Source organism: Emys orbicularis, chromosome 7, assembly GCF_028017835.1.
Source record: "Emys orbicularis isolate rEmyOrb1 chromosome 7, rEmyOrb1.hap1, whole genome shotgun sequence".
Lineage (NCBI taxonomy): Eukaryota > Metazoa > Chordata > Testudines > Emydidae > Emys > Emys orbicularis.
Genome location: NC_088689.1, coordinates 18,020,188 through 18,038,933, shown reverse-complemented (window position 1 = coordinate 18,038,933; position 18,746 = coordinate 18,020,188).

Genomic DNA, 18,746 nt, shown 5'->3' with positions numbered 1-18,746 from the left:
CCTTCTTCCTTGACCATCTGGCTATAACAATGGCCTTCACACCTTATCTTTTCCTGATGCATACATTCCTCATTCACACAAACAGTCTTTTACAGAGACCTTTGAGAGCAAAAGACATTATAAATCAGGCCTTCCTAAATCTTATAATCAAAAGAATTCACACTGGGGCCAGGCCTTCAACGTTCCTCTAATCTCCTTAACATTAGACACAATACAAGATCCTGTCTCTTACTTGCTAAACCTTAAAACAAAGAAATGTATATTTAACTAGAGCTCCTAATTTGTAACGCATATAGGAAACATTATAACTTATCCTAAAACAAAAGGGTGACCGTAATCAGTCATAAGGATTGTTCTGGTCTGTCCCTGCCTAGGGTCAGTACAGACACTGGCAGTCTGTCAGATGCATTTCTACCAATGTCCCAGAGGGTCATTCCTTTCTGCTATTCAAAAAGGGTGGCTGACAGGATGAAATCAAATCATACATTAATTCTCATAGTACAATTATAAAATCCTGTCCCTACATATCCCCCTTTTGACACTAAGATTATTAATCGCCAGTGTCACTTCTTATTTAGTCCACATAATAGAAAATACTGGGCGGTGATTTGGGCCTGTGGCTCTAGCTTTGCATACATTTGTTTTATCCAACAGCACATTCCAAACATAGCCCCTACATTTGCAGCTAGGAAAAACCCTCAGTTCACACAACTTAGTTCTGACTTGCCATGAGACATAGGCCTTGGCTACACTTGCAGCTGTACAGCGTTGTGAGGTAAACCTGTCTTCATACAGCTGAGTAGGGAAAAGCGCTGCAGTCTGTCCACACTGACAGCTGCCAGCGCAGTGGTGTGGCCACACTTGCAACATTTGCAGCTGTGTTGGGAGCGGTGCATTATGGGCAGTTATCCCAGCATTCATGTGGCTGCAACGTGCTTTTCAAAACGGGGTGGGGGGGTGTGTGGATTGTGACAGGGAGTGTGGGGGGAGAGAGAGTGCTTTTTGGAGCATGTCAGATCTCTATTTTGCAAGTTCCAAACTCCTGGCCCCCTGCTCATTCATTTACTCACTCAAAGCAAGCTGCAAACTGTTTGCTTTTCTCTGTGGTACGAGCTTTGAAACCGGCACTTCCGCATTCCTGCAGCCGGTCACAACAATGGAGAGGATTGGCCACTCGACAAGGTGATTAGTACAGCGCTGCAAGCATTTACACTCACACCCATGAGTCGTAGCCACTCCACTGCAGCTGTTATTCCTCTCGGAGATGTGAAGTACCTGCAGCGGTGTACCCAGGGAGATACAGCACTGTGAGTGCCCTGCCAGTGTGGACGGGGAGTGAGTTACAGCACTGGGGGAGGCTTTACAGCGCTGTAACTTGCAAGTGTAGCCAAGGCCTTAGTGCCCCAGGAGGTAACCCCCTAAACCTTCAGCTGTTTATTACATAAAGGGGCTCGATTGATACTTCTGTTGATCCTGAAGGAGTGCTTGGCACACCTAATGTTTAATGAGGCATTACAGAGATCTGTGATTGTCTTTGGATCCAAGAGTCTCTTGATGGCAGCCATTAACACTTTTCAATACAACAACGATACACCCAACTGAAACACCAAGTAAAATATTAGGTGGGTAGAATGCAATTACCCAAATTGGCCAATATGGGCAGTACACATCTGCTGGGAACAGTGGGTAGTTACACGTTTGCTAGCCCACGCTGAAGTGCTTACTGCCATGGACTTCACTGCTTCAGTACCTAAGCTATTGAGATTAAGGCTAGCTCGGGTATGTCTGCACAAACTGGAATGTATGGCATGTAGATATACCCTCAGAAACAAGAGTGCCACCTACTGAATCACCAGCACCACTTCCTGCACCAGCACCATGGTGGCCTTTGGAGGTCACCCACACCCACCCAGGGCCCAGCGCTGTTTAGCTTGTGCTCAGTGGTTAAAGCAGACTGAAACAGGAGGGGGAGCTCTCACCATCCCAGACAAGGAGGAGTTGGAGTTGTGGGCAACTGCTCCTTACCCAAACCAGGGAAGGGGAGCTCCTCTCTGCTTTCAGCAAAGGAGGGGGATCTGTGTTCCCCTCCTCCTAAACTACCCCTTCTCTACCCCCTTACTTTACTCTCTGCTTGTGCTGTAATACCAACAGAGGCCACAAGCTGATGTGACTGCAGGCCATGAATGCTTACTTCAAAATAATGCAAATATACAATATTCTATTCACCTATCTTAAAACTGTAAAAGTGCCCATTTTAGGGGTCTGAGCCTGGAACTGCTTAGGCATTTAACTTTACACAAACAAGCAGTGACATTGACTTCCTTAGCTTTGCTCAAAAGTTTCTCATATGCATACACCTTTGCAGGATCAGGCCTGGAACAGAAGCTGTATTTATCTGAATATACATTATTTCACAATCCAAAATTTTGGCAACAAGATGATAGGTGAATGAAATGAGAAACATCTGTTAGTACACAAAGAACCCAGATGAGAATGTGCATTGATCAGTTCTTTGTATTGCAAATACAAGCGGAAGTCCAGGAAAGCACTTAAGCATTGAAGTCAATGTGCTTCCTTCAACATAAATGTTCTTAAGCACTTTCCTGAACCTGGGCCACATTCAAGAAAGACACACAACTGGAAATGGCCACTACAGTCCCTCTGGCTTGTTTGCCAGAGTACGAGTCCTTGGCTGGTATTTAAACCAAATTATGTATACCCCTCAACCACTAACAAAATCTAGACATTACAGGTTTAATATCTCAGCATTTGGACGTGTGGTCTCCCGACATAGTTGCTATAATAAACCATCCACCTGGCCCAGATTGTTTATTTATTAAATCTTAATTTGTAATTGTTTTAGAATTAGAAGTAAAACTCGATGTACTGGGAACTTTGGAAGGATTTCCATTTTCACTGGCACTAACAGGTATACAGGGGTTCCAGGGCTGCCCTTGAAACAGAAAGGCTTACAGTCAGTTCATTTGATCTAAATCTACATGTGTGTGTTCAGGTATTATGTTCAAATACAGAGTTAATTTTTCTACTGTGCTTTGACTTGGTGATTATAGAGAAAAGAAAATAACCAGCAAATTGGACAGCTCTTTCAAAGACACGCTTAGAGCTGTTGATATTGAACAGAATTGGGCATTTCTAAAGCACAATGGGAAACCATATTAAACACTTGGAAACAAGGATTTTTGTATTTGAAATTGATTTGTCAGAGAAGAAATATGTTAGTGCGAAAGGAAATGGATACACAGAGATTGCAAAGGAGCTGAACAGTAAATAGGCTGCAAATGAGCTTCTGTCTCCATCTAATCCAAAAGACTCCTTAACATCATTTTCAGGAAGTCAGATTGTGTCGATTCCTAATCTCGATCAAGATTGCCTCAGGCTTCTACTGGAGTTGAAAAACATCTTAATGTTAATGATGAATTGAACTTACTGAAATAATGTAATAGTGTCTCAATAGCACTGAATATTAACATACTCTATGAAAATATTATGTTTTGAAATCAGTGAGCACAATTCTACAATATGTTATACCAGTTTTATGCAGTGGAGCAAGAAGGACCTAGTGGAGGCCTGGTAGAGACAAGGGTACCTTGGAAGGAGCAGTACTGGAAAAGGGCAGGCTGAGCTGGGGAGCTCTGGCCAGGCGACCTCCCAGGCTGAGGCCTTGCAGCAAAGGCCTGAGGAGGTAACTGAGGGCGAGAAACCGGCGGAAGGAGGATGCTCCTGAACTGCATGAGCTAATTCCCGGACTAACCAGCAGAAGGCGCTGCGCCGTTGAATGCCTCGCCTTGCTACAATGCACAGCAAGAATGCTGCTGCTGTGGATTTCATCACCCTTGGGAATAAAACAAAATTTGAAGGGTGCAAAAGGAAACAGGACAAAATGTGCTGCCAAAATTCTGCAAAAGTAGCACAGAGTTCTAGTGAATATGATTCAGTGTGAAGCCAAAAACAGACCAGAATCTGAAGCCAGAAAACGCCGTTGGCTTGGTCTGGCAATACTAGCCTGCCAAGTTGTAATTAACAATACTAGTTGTATTCCATATAAACATCATCATGTCCTATGTCTTCAGGCTCCCTGAGCTCTCCCCAAAGAAGCCATTCAACAACTGCTATGTGAGGTCACTTTTCTGTGCCATGTAAGTGGCATTGCAAATTGACAAGAACCATCCGCCCTGAGGTGTGTGAAGTATTTTCTTTTAGAGGTACGAGAGAGATGCCACAGCATAGACAGCCATTTTGCATGAAGAGATTTTAATAAACCTGCTTGTAATAATTTTTGTTCTAAAAATCTTGATTTCTTCCTTGGTGGAATTCTGGTGACACAAAATCCAGCATATTTCATTAAGTTCTAAAAAGTATACTGTTATCAGTTGCTGTGGGATTGTGCTACACTGACTTTCCAAATGAAAAGTAGTGTGAGGAGAGCTTTTTGCTCCACTAAAAAATCAGGAAAGTGTTGAATTGTAGGTAGCATTCTTATGGATTGCTCCATACCTCCATACTTGCCAATCTCATTTCTGCCTGCCTGCTAGTGAGTTATTTGTATAAGGCTCCCTTGTGCAGGCTTATAGGGCCAAATCTAATGCCTGTTTAATTCTATGGGGGTTTCAGTGGGCACGGGTTCAGATCTTTGGGTCTTGATTGCCCTCACACAGGAAGCCTTCCTCAATACCTGTTACTTATCGCTTAGATTGTAAGCTCTTTCATAGAAACATAGGACTGGAAGGGACCTCAAGAGGTCATGCAGTCAAGTCCCCTGCACTCATGGCAGGACTATCTATTATCTAGACCATTCCTGAGAGGTATTTGTCTAACATGCTCTTAAAAATCTCCAATGATGGAGATTCCACATCCTCCCTAGGCAATTTATTCCAGTGTTTAACCACCCTGACAGTTAACAAGTTTTGCCTAATGTCAAACCAAACCTCCCTTGCTGCAATTTAAGCCCATTGCTTCTTGTCCTATCTTTGGGTCAGGAACTTTTTGTACAGCGCCTAGCACAATATGACTATCATAATACAGATAATTAATAATAATCACTAAGTCCTTTCCATTTGTCTGACGATGAGTTACTGGAGACTTGACCAAGTAATTAATCTCTGATCTGCCAGATCCAACATGGGTCTCTTCACCTTGTTGCAAGTAGATAAAAGGGGGAGGGGAAGGCAACAACAACAAAAATGCTATAAAAAGCATACATTCAAAAATAACGTAAGTTAGCCTGAGAGCAAAAGAGATCACGAGGAAGGCCCTAAGAGTTCAAAGCCCAATGGTGCTATACAACATCCTTAATACAAGCCAAAAAAGCATATCAGATTATAAAAGCATGTTTCTGTCTATTAGTTATGAAATGTAACAGGTCCATTTTAATTCCTGCACCCCTCAGAGACCTTGTTTGCTAAGTTTTTAATATTTTTTAGCGTGATTGTAGGTCTTGTGCTAATTAAAATGTCATGAATTTTTACGTGCTATAAGTAGATAAAGAGCAGTCAGACAAGGACTATGTAATTATGAAACTTTATGGACATTAGACCTTAAACCTGAAGTATGCTTTTCCTTTAACTTTCTAATTGAGTGCTTCTAAAGTTACGATGGTTAGTCATAAAATGTGACATTATGCTTAGAGTTCTATGGACTGTGGTGACAAATGGGGGTGATGGTTTGTCTGGATTCATCACTTCCTAGGGAAGTTAATGTGGGGAGGACAAAAGTTGAAGTCATTAGAGATGAAGTTCCTGTACCAAAATGACTATAGTTGTTGCCTAGGGAACTTGCTGGAACATTGGCAGTGTTTTGGTGGCAATAAAAATGTGTATATATAATGGATATTAAGATAATAGCAAGATGTTCTCTCTTCCAATTAAATATATTTATCAGGGAACTTTTAGTTCCCGTAGAGCTTATGAGCAATGTCCGAACTGTAACTAGCACGGCATTTATTAGCATTCATGTCATGCATCAGAGATCGGCAACCTTCAGCATGCGGCCCATCAGGATAATCTGATTGCAGGACGCGAGACATTTTGCTGACATTGACTGTCCGCAGGCACGGCCCCCAGCAGCTCCCACTGGCCACGGTTCGCTGTTCCCGGCCAATGGGAGCTGCAGGAAGTGGTGGCCAGCACGTCCCTGTGGCCCGCGCCACATCCCGAAGCTCCCATTAGCCAGAAACGGTGAACCGCTGCCACTGGGAGCTGCAGGGGGCCGTGCCTGCAGACTGTCAATATAAACAAAATGTCTCGCGGCCCATCCACGGATTGCCCTGATGGGCTGCGTGCCGAAGGTTGCCGACTCCTGTCATACATGAACTAGACTCCAAAGCTCTGTTTGTAGAAAGGAGCCCTGATCTTGGGTTGCATCCTAGCTGTGGTCAGCACAGCTCCGGGAAGTGGGAACAAAGTGGTAATAAGTGACCTTTACATTGCCTTGATCCTGAGACTGGCCCGCCAAATAAAGTAGAACAGCCTATCTATACCTATCTCATAGAACTGGAAGGGACCTTGAAAGGTCATCAAGTCCAGCCCCCTGCCTTCACTAGCAGGACCAAGTACTGATTTTGCCCTCTACGTCAGGCTAATTGCTAACTATCTCAATGGCTGTGCTGTCAGGTGGGGATCAGTGGGGTATAGCTAATCCTCAGCCACGACCTTTTCCCTCAGGAAAGCCTCCTGCACCAGGCGTTGACATAGGAGATGCTACCATGGCTCTAAACCAGTGATACTCAGGCTGAGGCTGAGAAGCCACAAGTGACTTTTTAATGTATCTCCTGAGGCTCTTTGCAGCACATGCTATTAAAACACTGCGATTTAATTATTAACCAATCTAAGTTATTAACCCATCAGGATGCTTTTACTATGTTATTAACCAATTGTAGAATACTTGGTCAGTCATGTTGCTGTGAGAATAATATGTAAGAAATATATATATATATAAAAATAGTAAATGAAACAATGAATTCACACGACTGGCTCTTTTGGGTAATGTTGATCGCTAATTTGGCTCCTGAACCACTGCTCTACACCATCTGAGTCTTCCCCTACACAAGGGGGGGGGGGCTCCGCCTGTGGCTAGATCCACAGTCTTTCTGACAGCTTTGTGCTGCTAGGGCAGAGCAAAGCAGCTGGAGTGTAGGCCAGGATGTGATACGAGGTCTCTTATTTCTAAGTCCACAACACAAAGCAGCTTTCCTGGGGTGGAAACTTTCGGTTTTTTAGGAAGAGTCAAGGTGTGAGACTATCAATATTTAAAGCTATCTTGCCCATAGACTGAATGTTATTTTTAAAGCTGAGATGAATAAGCTCTTCCTGGCACGGACTGTCTTCATATGTGTTTGTACAGCATCTCACACAGCAGGGCTACACTCCTGACTGAGGTTTCTTGGCACTGCAGCAATATAAATATGAAGTAATAACAGCATTGGGGAAACCCTTCATAATCTGCCTTTATACTCCCTTCCCCCGGACCGTGCTGTTCCTCACTGGAGGCGCAGCCCAGAATTTAGCCTTATTTCCTTAGGTCTTATAAGACTTGCTCCTTAGATCTTATAAGAAATGCTCTATATTTCCATTAATTTTATTAGTGGGTAAAATGATGAGGGGTATGAACCGCTGTTTCCTGAACTAAAACTGCTGTTTAAAAGAATGCACTTAAGAGTTTTATTGGTGATAGTAATTCAGCTGAAAGTCTCATGCTTTATCACCACTGATTTTTTCCCCCCAGTGGCAGAGCTTCTGGCAAAGAATGACTCTAGAATGCCTGCTGTTGATCATAAACTTTAACAGTTAAATGTAGAACAACCCCTGCCCCCCAAATCCAGGTACATTGTTTTAAATGTGTGTTTCAGGCTTGACACAGTATTATTATTATTTGCCTTATAGAGTAGGGACTCATTGTACCAGATGCTATACAATTGTAATAGACAAGCATAGATGAGAAGGACAAAGAGTAGTAGAAAATGATTTATATACCCATTTTACAGCTGGAGAAGTGAAACACAGAGAGATTGTGACCTCTCCTAAATCCTAGTCCAGTCCCTTAATCACAAGACCGTTCTTAGAAGCAGATATATAATTTGTGCTTAGATGTGTTTGCTTAAGTTACCCCTCGTTCTCTGCACTATTCTGTGCTTTATTTTGCTAATATACAAGAGCTGTGCTAGAGGTTGAGACTGATGGAACACACCGTTATTAATAAGTTTTGTGGTGATGGTGTTTGTGCTGTGAAAGCCTGACTGAAAAGAAAAAACACCATTCACTATTTCAAAAAGGTGTAAAGTATTTTGAACTAAATTAGTAAATCAGATTCTCTGGAAAAGCTTCTTACATCTGTGGCAATACCCCAGTGGAAAGTATTTTCCCCAATGACTAGCTTGTGAACTAAGGAAAGAATGAAATATGGAGCTAGTTGGAAATGAGATCTAATTGACTGTACATCTCCTGAGCCTCTACAAAGTGCTTGAAAGATAAAAAGTGTTGCCAGCAGCTTACAGCAAGAGACATTCATTTGCAACGTGAACTTGTTAAACCTTGTTCTATCAACCAGAAGAACAAAGCTGACCTGCCACTAGATTTATACTTAAAATGCATTTTACAAGGGAGGAAAAACACACTCACACATGGGGAGGGGGGGATCAACTGGGTTGAGCTTACTGAAAGGAGGACTACCAGTAATTCAACAGATTGGATTTTATTTTTAAGTGTATCATCTGAATTCAGTCTGAATATTACCTGCCTGAACAACAGCACACACAGTCACAGAAAGGTGTTGGGGGCGGAAGGCATTTGTAGAATTTGTGCTGAGTTTTCTTTTTTAAGATTTGCCACACAAAAAAAAGAGAATTTCTTTGTGGTTTTCCTTTAGGTCCCAATCCTGTGCTCACATCCATGCAGGTAGACTCCACTGACTTCACCAGACAGCTGCATGGCACAGAGGTCCATTCACACAGATACCATTGCAAGATCACGATCATAAGTGAGGCAGTAGAAATTGAGCTGAAAGAATCAGTAGAAGTCTATTTGAAGGGACAAGTAGAAATCCCACAGGGCCAGCCATATGATCCACATTTCCCTTGGAGTCAAATGAGCTCAAGCTAAAAGCAAAATTCATCAGAAACTCTAAGGCCCCAAGCATGCAACTGACTTCAGATGGGCATTCCCGTGTACCCACAGGGAGCCCCCTCCTGCAGGTAACCTCATGTACTGTCACTTGAAGAACTGGGGTCCAAATCTTGGCTGGTGCTGGGCCAAAAAGCATGTGAAACTACTTTGTTTGATACAACTTGCAAGAGAAACCAGACACCTGTCCTTATTCACTCAAAACAGAACCCAAGTACCTTGAAACTCAGATCAGGTTCACCAAAATTAGAGATGTGATAGCAGTTAACACTTTCAAAATCTGGCATTGGGGCTCATTTTTTAAAATCTTGGCCTTCGGTTTTAGGGAGAAAAAAAATACCTGAAATCATGTAAACAGTGATCTGGAGTAGTTCAGTATCATTTTATAAAGCTCTTCAAATATCTTGGCGCTTAAAAGGCCTGATTTAGGGATGCCTACGGCTGCTGTGTGGGTTCCCAACTTCTGATAGTTGGGTCGCTTTTGCTTAGGTGACCAAATATTAATTTAGCAGCCTAATTTTGCAGATCCAGGCTTGACAATATTGGCCTGCCACTTTGGCAGGGCTTTTCAATGGCACCTAAGACAGCTAGGCACCTAAGTCCCATTTTATTTCCAGCCTTTACTTTTACATTTTATTGTAATCATCATGTGATAGCCTCTATAGACAGTGACACTGGTCTGTGACGAACAGAAAAGCACTAAACTCACAGGCTTAAATTACTGCATTATTATGAGAGAGAAAAGTATATTCTTCTTCAAATGGCACACTGACTCCTTTAATGCAGGGTAGTTCCTATCCTATATAGACTGACCTTTATCAGGTCTGTGGGTAAAGAAAGCACTCAGTGTCACTGCTGTGTATCATTCTGATACTCTCAAGTAACAATGATTTCTGCCATTCCTTGGTCATCAAGGTTTGAACTTCTGTATGTTTGAGGGTTTAATTAGCCGACTGTGAGTCAATTGTTTTAAGTTACTTCTAATAGTAAATATGACAATATTGGTGATAATTCTCTAAAAAAGGTAATTTAAATAAAAATTAACTGCTTGTGATTGGTGCCAGATAGAGACCCCTAGAAACGGAAGTCCTCCATCTCCCTACAAAACAGGTAAAAATAGACAGCACCAGTGCTAAATTCCCCAACACCATATCTTCAGCTGTCATCTCCAGTGGGGGAGAGTATAGTTTAGTATTCTTAGCAATTCAGTCTTTGGTCTCTGAGGCAATTCATTCCCATTCTGATGATGATGGTGGTCTTTGTGAGGAAGGGACCCAACCACTATGAACTGGACTGAGACAATTCAAATATTGGTACAGATGGTGTAACTGGAGTGGACCGTGATTGAATTTTGAGTCTATGGGCTTGTCTAAATGAACACTTAGCTTACAGCAAGCCAGGATGTAAATCTACAGTGTACTAGTTTGCTGCACACTAACTGGCCATGTGGACACTGCTACCGCACATTAAAAGTTCAGTAGTGTGTTTTGATGTACTACCTTTTCAGACATCTCCCCTTTCCAATCACCTGAGCCATCCCCCTATTCCTGTTGTAATTTAGCCCCAAATATTAATTTTACTGATATAATCATTTTTCCATTCTTCACATTAAGATTGATAATCAGACAACACTACTCAGAGTGCTATAAGCAGCTATTCATTTTTCACCACCCTCCTCATTATAATTTAAAGGTCATTACAGAAAGAATCAGTTTCTCCTATTTTCTATCCTTGATTAATTTTTTTTGACACGAGTGGATTAATCTGGTACCTGTTTGCTCTTGTTCAATTTTCTTTCTAACATAGGAACAAGAATTATACAGTGAAAAAAGGCTGGCCTTGTAGATTCAATAGAGCTCATTCTCATAAGAGAAAATAGAATGAAAAGGAATTAACTAATCCTTCTGGCCACCTTCATTGCAATGTCCTGGTTAAATGCTCTGATCTGAGTAAATGAAACTGTCTCTGTATAAAATAAACACAAATTGTTATTAGAAATTAAAGGCCAGATCCTCCTTTGGTGTAAATCAATGTAACACAGCTCCTATTGATGCATCTATGCTGATTTACTCCAGCTAAGGATCTGCCTTAAATGCTAGTTCTATTAACTCCAGTTTATAAAAGCAAATAGATATTGTCCCCTTATGAAAATCAAGATCCGTTTTTAAAATAAAAAACCTGCACTTTTAAAGTCCAAGCTGTACATTTAAAATAAAAATACTTTGGGTTTAGTTGAAAAAAAAACTATAAATTCAGGTGAATTCTATCTTGTCATGAAGATGGGAGAGTTCTGCTATTAAACTGTCTTCTCATAAAGGCCATTCAATCCTCATCAGTCTAAGGAGAAAAGCTGACATTGTATGCAGACAGAGTAGCCTTTACCTTCTGAAAGTAATAAAAACAGATAACTTGACATTTTCCAAAGATATTCAGCTGCTACAAGGTGTTGAAAAAAGATGCATTTGAAATGCTAGCGGCTAGCCTCTTGTTTAGTGTAATCTATTATCAATTTAAGCTAGATACATTTTCACTGCATTATTGTCTTCTCTTTTGTCTCGGTCTGTATTTTAAGATACAGGTATGTTAAAATAAGTCCCTGTTAACATAAAGGTTAAAAAAAGTCAAGCATTAACATATTTAATTTCCTAGGAATGTCTTTATTATTTCACCATAAGCGTTTGGAACCAGGTGCAGATTAACATCAACCATTCTTGTAATGAACAGTATCTAATTAGAACAGGTTGTTTTTGATGAAGATAATGACTCCTGAAAATTCATCATTTTTAGACAATGAAAATAAATTGCAGAAAACTCTGAAATGCCTGCAATGCAGACATCCAGACAAGATGGATGGGACTTAATTTAATTTGTTTGCTAAGGGACTGACCCTGCAAAGAGCTATGTGCCCTCTATTCTCATTGAAATCAGTGGGAGTTGATGGCACTCCGCTCCTTCCAGGTGTCACTCAGAAAGCTTGCAGGATCAAACCCAATAAAACAAAATTAGGTTGGTTAAATGGCTGCAAGTTTCAACTGCTTTTTTACATATTAGCTTTGCGTTTAGTGTGGATAATACTGAAAAGCACAGATCCATACAGGCTAGGCGAGGCCCTGGCATCTGAGAGACTATGAGATGTTCCTCACTTGGGTTTAGGCTGAAAAATGAAGTATTGGCTTGTAGTGTCTGGCCACGGAAGCAATCACCCCACTGTGATCTGTTCATGGGGGAAATAATTCTCTTTAGATGTGGCCTTCCCATGCAAAAGGTGATGAGGCTTCAGCCACCTCTTACTGAACTGTCTCCACTTTCCTGGAGCCCTCTGTAGAGTTCTGAATCTATGCATGGGAAAGGGGTGGGTATAGAGCAGCAGGAGAGGGCATTGTCCCCGTACCCTGCCCTTTGCAAAAAATTCAGGCAACAGGTGTCTCCTCTGCCATGTCTAGGAGCTCCCTTCCATGGGAGTGCTGGGGCAGCTGCCTGCTCAGCTGCTCAGCAGCCCCAGAGCAATCATTCCTATGTGAAGAGCAAACTGCTGGGGCTGTGTTGGGAGGGGGAACTCCTTGTCTATTCCCTTCTTCCTTTGACCTTTTCCATGATTTTAGTAAGTTTTACATTTCTTTTTTCCTTTTCTTTTCCCCCTTTCTCCAGTTCAAAGCAAGCTGGATTCTACTACTCTTGACATTTTTTTCTCTCTGTCCTGTTACAACTACAGCTACTTCTCATCTGCCTTTGCCTTTTGCTCTGACACTCAGGGATGGGGACACTCATAAATCACTTAGCCTTTGCTCATTTCCATTTTGTGGGATTTGCTACCAGCTTTCTCTCCTTAGGAACTCAGCCCTGTGGTACGTGGACACAACTCCCATTGACTCTGGTGGACATTAAGCCTTCATGACACCCACTTACCCCCTTTTGTCCCACAAAAAGGGTGCTCATGATTATACTACAAACAATAGAAATGCAGAAACCTTGAGAAAGGAGGATATTAAAAGGGTCTCTGGGACACTCTCTCCCTCTTCTCCTAATGGCTGCCAGTCATACAAGGGTCACATGAAGACAAGTGTCATAAGTCCTCTATGAACTTTAAGTTTTATGCCTTCTACGGTTCCCAACTTTTTTCAGTGTTAACAGAAAAAATTCCATGGATTACCCTGGAAAAAGCTGCTATTCATTACTAAGGACCCAAATACAGTTGCCTTGACATGGTTCAGTGAGGCTTCACAGCTAGATTGTAGAGATGGTCTGACAGGGGTTCTGAGTCAGGAATTGACTCAGAACCCTGTCATTCAAATCCCCACCAACAAGGGTTAATTGGGACCTATATAAAGGATCAATTAACAAGTAGGGCCACAGTTGAAGGGCTAATTAGAGGAAGAAGCAACCACAGCAGCTGGGATCAGATAAATAGAGAAGAAGGAAGCCCACAAAGGGAAGCAGGCCAGGCCAGGCCAGGCCAGGCCAGGCTACGCTACGCTACCACCACTACCACCTTTCTCCCTAGCAGTAAGAGGGGGAACTGACTGGGACTTGTAAATATGTTTATAGTACTACAGGCAACAGCCTGCTAGAATACTATAATAAAGTGGTGGTGAAGGTGGCCTAGAATGAGTGTGGTTTGTCCGCAAGGTGTGTGAGACTCACAGGGGACCACCCCATGACAGATGGGCACTGGGTACGAGATAAGAAACACAATTTAGAAAGATTAAAGGTCATACCTTTGATTATTAAACAGTAATAAGTCACCAAGAGCAGATGGTATTCACCCAAGAGTTCTGAAGGAACTCAAATGCGAAATCGCAGAACTACTAACTGTGGTTTGTAACCTGTCATTTAAATCAGCTTCTTCACCAAATGACTGGAGGATAGCTAATGTGACACCAATTTTTAAAAAGGGCTTCAGAGGTAATCCCAGCAGTTACAGGCTGGTAAGCCTGACTTCAGTACCAGACAAACTGGTTGAAACTATAGTAAAGAACAGCATTGTCAGACACATAGATGAACATCATTTGTTGGGGAAGAGTCAACATGGTTTTTGTAAAGGGAAATCATGCCTCACCAATCTACTAGAATTCTTTGAGGGGGGTCAACAAGCATGTGGACAAGGGAGATCCAGTGGATATAGTGTTCTTAAATTTTTAGAAAGCCTTTGACAAGGTCCCTCACCAAAGGCTCTTAAGCAAAATAAGCAGTCATGGGATAAGAGGAAAGGTTCTCTCATGGATCGGTAACAAATTAAAAGATAGGAAACAAAGGGTAGGAATACATGGTCAGTTTTCAGAATCGAGAGACGTAAATAGTGGTGTCCCCCAGGGGTCTGTACTGGGACCAGTACTATTCAACATATTCATAAATGATCTGGAAAAAAGGAGTAAACAGTGAGGTGGCAAAATTTGCAGATGATACAAAACTACTCAAGAAAGTTAAAGTTAAAGCAGACTGCGAAGAGCTACAAAGGGATCTCACAAAACTGGGTGACTGGGCAACAAAATGGCAGATGAAATTCAATGTTGATAAATGCAAAGTAATGCACATTGGAAAACATAATCCTAACTATACATATAAAATGATGGGGTCTAAATTAGCTGTTACCACTCAAGAAAGAGATCTTGGAGTCATTATGGATAGTTCTCTGAAAACATCCACTCAATGTGCAGCAGCAGTCAAAAAAACTATCATTAAGACTCTTTAAGAAAGGCATAGATAATAAGACAGAAAATATCATATTGCCGCTATATAAATCCATGGTACGCCCACAACTTGAATACTGCATGCATATGTGGTTGCCTCATCTCAAAAAAGATATATTGGAATTGGAAAAGGTTCAGAAAAGGGCAACAAAAATGATTAGGGTATGGAACAGCTTCTGTATGAGGAGAGATTAGTAAGATTGTGACTTTTCAGCTTGGAAAAGAGATGGGGGGATATGATAGAGGTCTATAAAATCATGACTGGTGTGGAGAAAGTAAATAAGGAAGTCTTATTTACTCCTTCTTATAACACAAGAACTAGGGGTCACAAAATGAAATTAATAGGCAGCAGGTTTAAAACAAAAAAAAGGAAGTATTTTTTCACGCAACACACAGTCAACCTGTGGAACTCTTTGCCAGAGGATGTTGTGAAGGCCAAAACTATAACAGGGTTCAAAAAAGAACTAGATACATTCATGGATGATAGGTTCATCAATGGCTATTAGCCAGGATGGGCAGAGGTGTCCCTAGCCTCTGTTTGCTGGAAGCTGGGAATGAGCAACGGGGATGGATCACTTGATGATTACCTATTCTGTTCATTCCCTCTGGGGCATCTGGCACTGGCCAATGTCAGAAGACAGGATACTGGACTAGATGGACTTTTGGTCTGATCCAGTATGGTTATTCGTATGTTCTTATGTTTTTATACCTGACCTCTCACAATTTTGAATAATAAAAATACATTATAGTTTCGCTATATTTCTAAGTACATCACATAAGGATCATTTGGCAAAGATACAGCAGTTGTCTGGGTAAAGAAACTGTGAATTAAGCTCATTTCTTTTGGCCAGACATCTATGATTTCCTGTTGCTCTTAGACTATTGTAAAAGACACGCTCCCAATTAAAGGAATTCCTCTTCGCGCTCCAGTGCTGGAAATGTGTATTTAGATAGTCAAAGACCCAAAGAGCTTATAATCTGCTACTCTGTGTACAGCCCCTAGCACAATGGAGGTCCCCCTCTTGGTTAGTCCTTAGCCACTATCATAATAAGTACTAATAATGGTGTCCTCTATTGAATAAATAATAGGCTTGGGACTTGCTTTTCAGTGATAGGACTTTTTTTGTATACATAGAGAAAGGAAGGAAAGGAATTCAAGAACCGTGCACCATAAGAATAATACTAAGTATCTAATATGATTGTATGAACATGTCTTAATGAATCTGGACTAGTTGAAGTGTACTAATTTCTGTATCGCTAACTGCCTGACACTTTAGCTAATATTTTGACTTCAATGTTCATTGAAGAGACAAGATGATAGGAGGTGCATGACTCAACATCTTTTGTCTCTTCCTCTGGGCTTTATTAAAGTAACTTTGGCCTCAAGAGAATAGAGCTTTTGCTATTTAACTCAAGCATCATTAAACATTTTAAGAATAATCTAATCAAATGGTGTGTTAAGCGTTTTCAGAAACTCCCTGATCAAGCCATCCAGATCAGACAATTTACAATACATATGGAGAGCTGCTAGATTTCATTCACTACCTCTCTGATGTGAGGAAGGGCAGCTATTTTAACCTATTTCTAAGGTTAATATCCTTAGAAACAAGGTCAGGATGATTCAAGCGGGGAAAGCACTGTGATTTGGCCATTTTGGACACCCAGGCTGATGTCTCATACAAAGATTTCTATAAGTCTGAAAACACTTTATTGATTCCCTAGGCTTACTCCTGACTCCTTTGTTATTCCTGACAGCTGCAATAGTGGCAGCCCTGTTGCTGGATTTAATTAACCTGGCAGAATGTCTGCTGGGCCTCTCCTTCCACAGACAGAGCCTTGGTTTACTACAGAAAGGCTGAAATACTAAGAAGATGATGCTATGAACTGTCAAGGCTGAAGTTAACTGCCATATATTTTTTTAAAAATCATACAGTACTAGCCCAGCCAATACCCAGAAACACTCGGGGCTGAATGCCCCAAAGCAGTTAGGTGTCTAAATCCCTGTTTTAGGCACCTAAATCCCAGTTTTGGAACCATTGCAATGCACAAAACTTCTGCTGAATGCCTACAGGCATTACTCACTGCTTACATTTTTGCAATGAAAAATTACCTAGGTGCCAATGTTTCTGCCTCTGTGTGCTGCTGCCTCCCTGTGGGCATCTGAATGTTTATCTTCCTGCCTCAGTCCCAGAGCTATTCACAAACCAGGGGAAGACAGTTGTTCGGCTGCCTAAGTCACATGCAAGACCCGATCCCCTAGGTGTGCTCAAAGGCTGCTTACCAGATCAGCCCCCTATAGGCAAGTTTACAAGACAGCCAGGAGGGAAGGGGGATGAGGCCAACTCCCCTCATAACTTTTAGCCCACTGGGTTAGGAAACTTATCTGAGATGTGGGAGATCCACCAATTCAAACCTGCCATCTACCTGAGTGGGAGAAGGGATTTGAACACAGATTTGGCCCCTGTCAGGTGAGAGCTCTAACCATTGGTCTGTAGGATACTCTACTGTGAAACTCCCTCAGTCTCTCCTGTTGAAGCTGTTCCACTGTGAATAAATGACTAAAGAGTGATTGGAGCAGGGGGACTGGATCCTGAGTCTCTGATAACCTGAGTGCTCTAACTCATAGGTTATAGGGCCAGTCTCATATTTGTGCATTCTGTTCCGCCCCCCTCCCCCCAACTGTGTGTGTGTCTGTGTGTGAGTGTGAGAGAGAGCACATGTGCACAACCATGATAGCAGCTCTAACCACCAGGCAATAGAACACTTCCCCTCAGCATCTAGCTAGAAGGACATAAGGCGTCTAACTCCAAAAAGGGGTTCCCAGCTGTGAAACAAGCAGAGATCAGTGCCTCCTTGCAGCCTGGACTTAGGCACCTATCTTAGTGAGAAGGGCACACTCTCTGGTTGTCATCTCCCATTGGCTAGATTAGGTGGTTCCCCATCTATCATGCTGGCTTGTGTGAAACCCTTTCTAAGGCGCCTATCTCTCCCCATTCATTGTATAGAAGCTTAGATGCCTACCTCAGGCTTTGCATAATGCAGTTATATTTCCAGGCGCTTAACTCCTTTTGTCCATTCAGTCCTAGATCCATAAACAGTCAGTCACTCATCTCTGGCTAAGATTCCTGGGTTTTGTCTGATGAAGTCCAGGGTAAGTCTTTGGCCAGTGAGAGCTTTTTTCCCATTTTAGGAGATGGAGTTGGAGACATTAGAGCTATATCACTTGATATTCTGGGTGCTTAAACAATTGAGTATTGATACCTTCCCTTTCCTTAGCGTGAACATAAACACTTAACGATGCCTAGGGAAATTTTATGGCAGGGTGAATAGAATGTGAGGAAACATTTTATTGCAGGGAAGAAGAAAGTGCACACACCAAACAGATTAAAATTAGAAGAGAAATTTCTATATTTCATTAGCTGTGCTCTGCTTAAAGGTTTTTAATACACGTAGACCTTGCCTACATTTGCTGTAGCATAGAGGGTACATGTAGCTACACACCACAGTGAAAAGCAAGCTAGGTCACACTTTGTGGTGTGAAGATACACGGGGCACAGAAAAGCTCTGGCAGGGAGGAGGCAGTGGGGAAAGGCTCTTGCAGCATCCTGTGGCAGGGAAAGGCTCCAACTGTGACGAGCCTTTTCCCATTGCCTCTCACCTGACAGAGGTTCTCGCCACTGCCAGAGCCTTTCACTGCGGGGGGGAGGGAAAGGCTCCTGCAAAATGGAGGCAGGGGGACACTATGCTGCTAAAAATATCAGCATAGACAGGGGAGGCACTACTTGGGCATGTAGAGAGCCATGTAGGGTACATAACCTAAGGGTTCAGGCATGTCTTTACTCTATGCACATAAGAAAGGTCTCCGCATCTACACTGCTATTTATATCTATGCTATCTGGATGGCTCAGTGTCTAGTTGGCAGCTA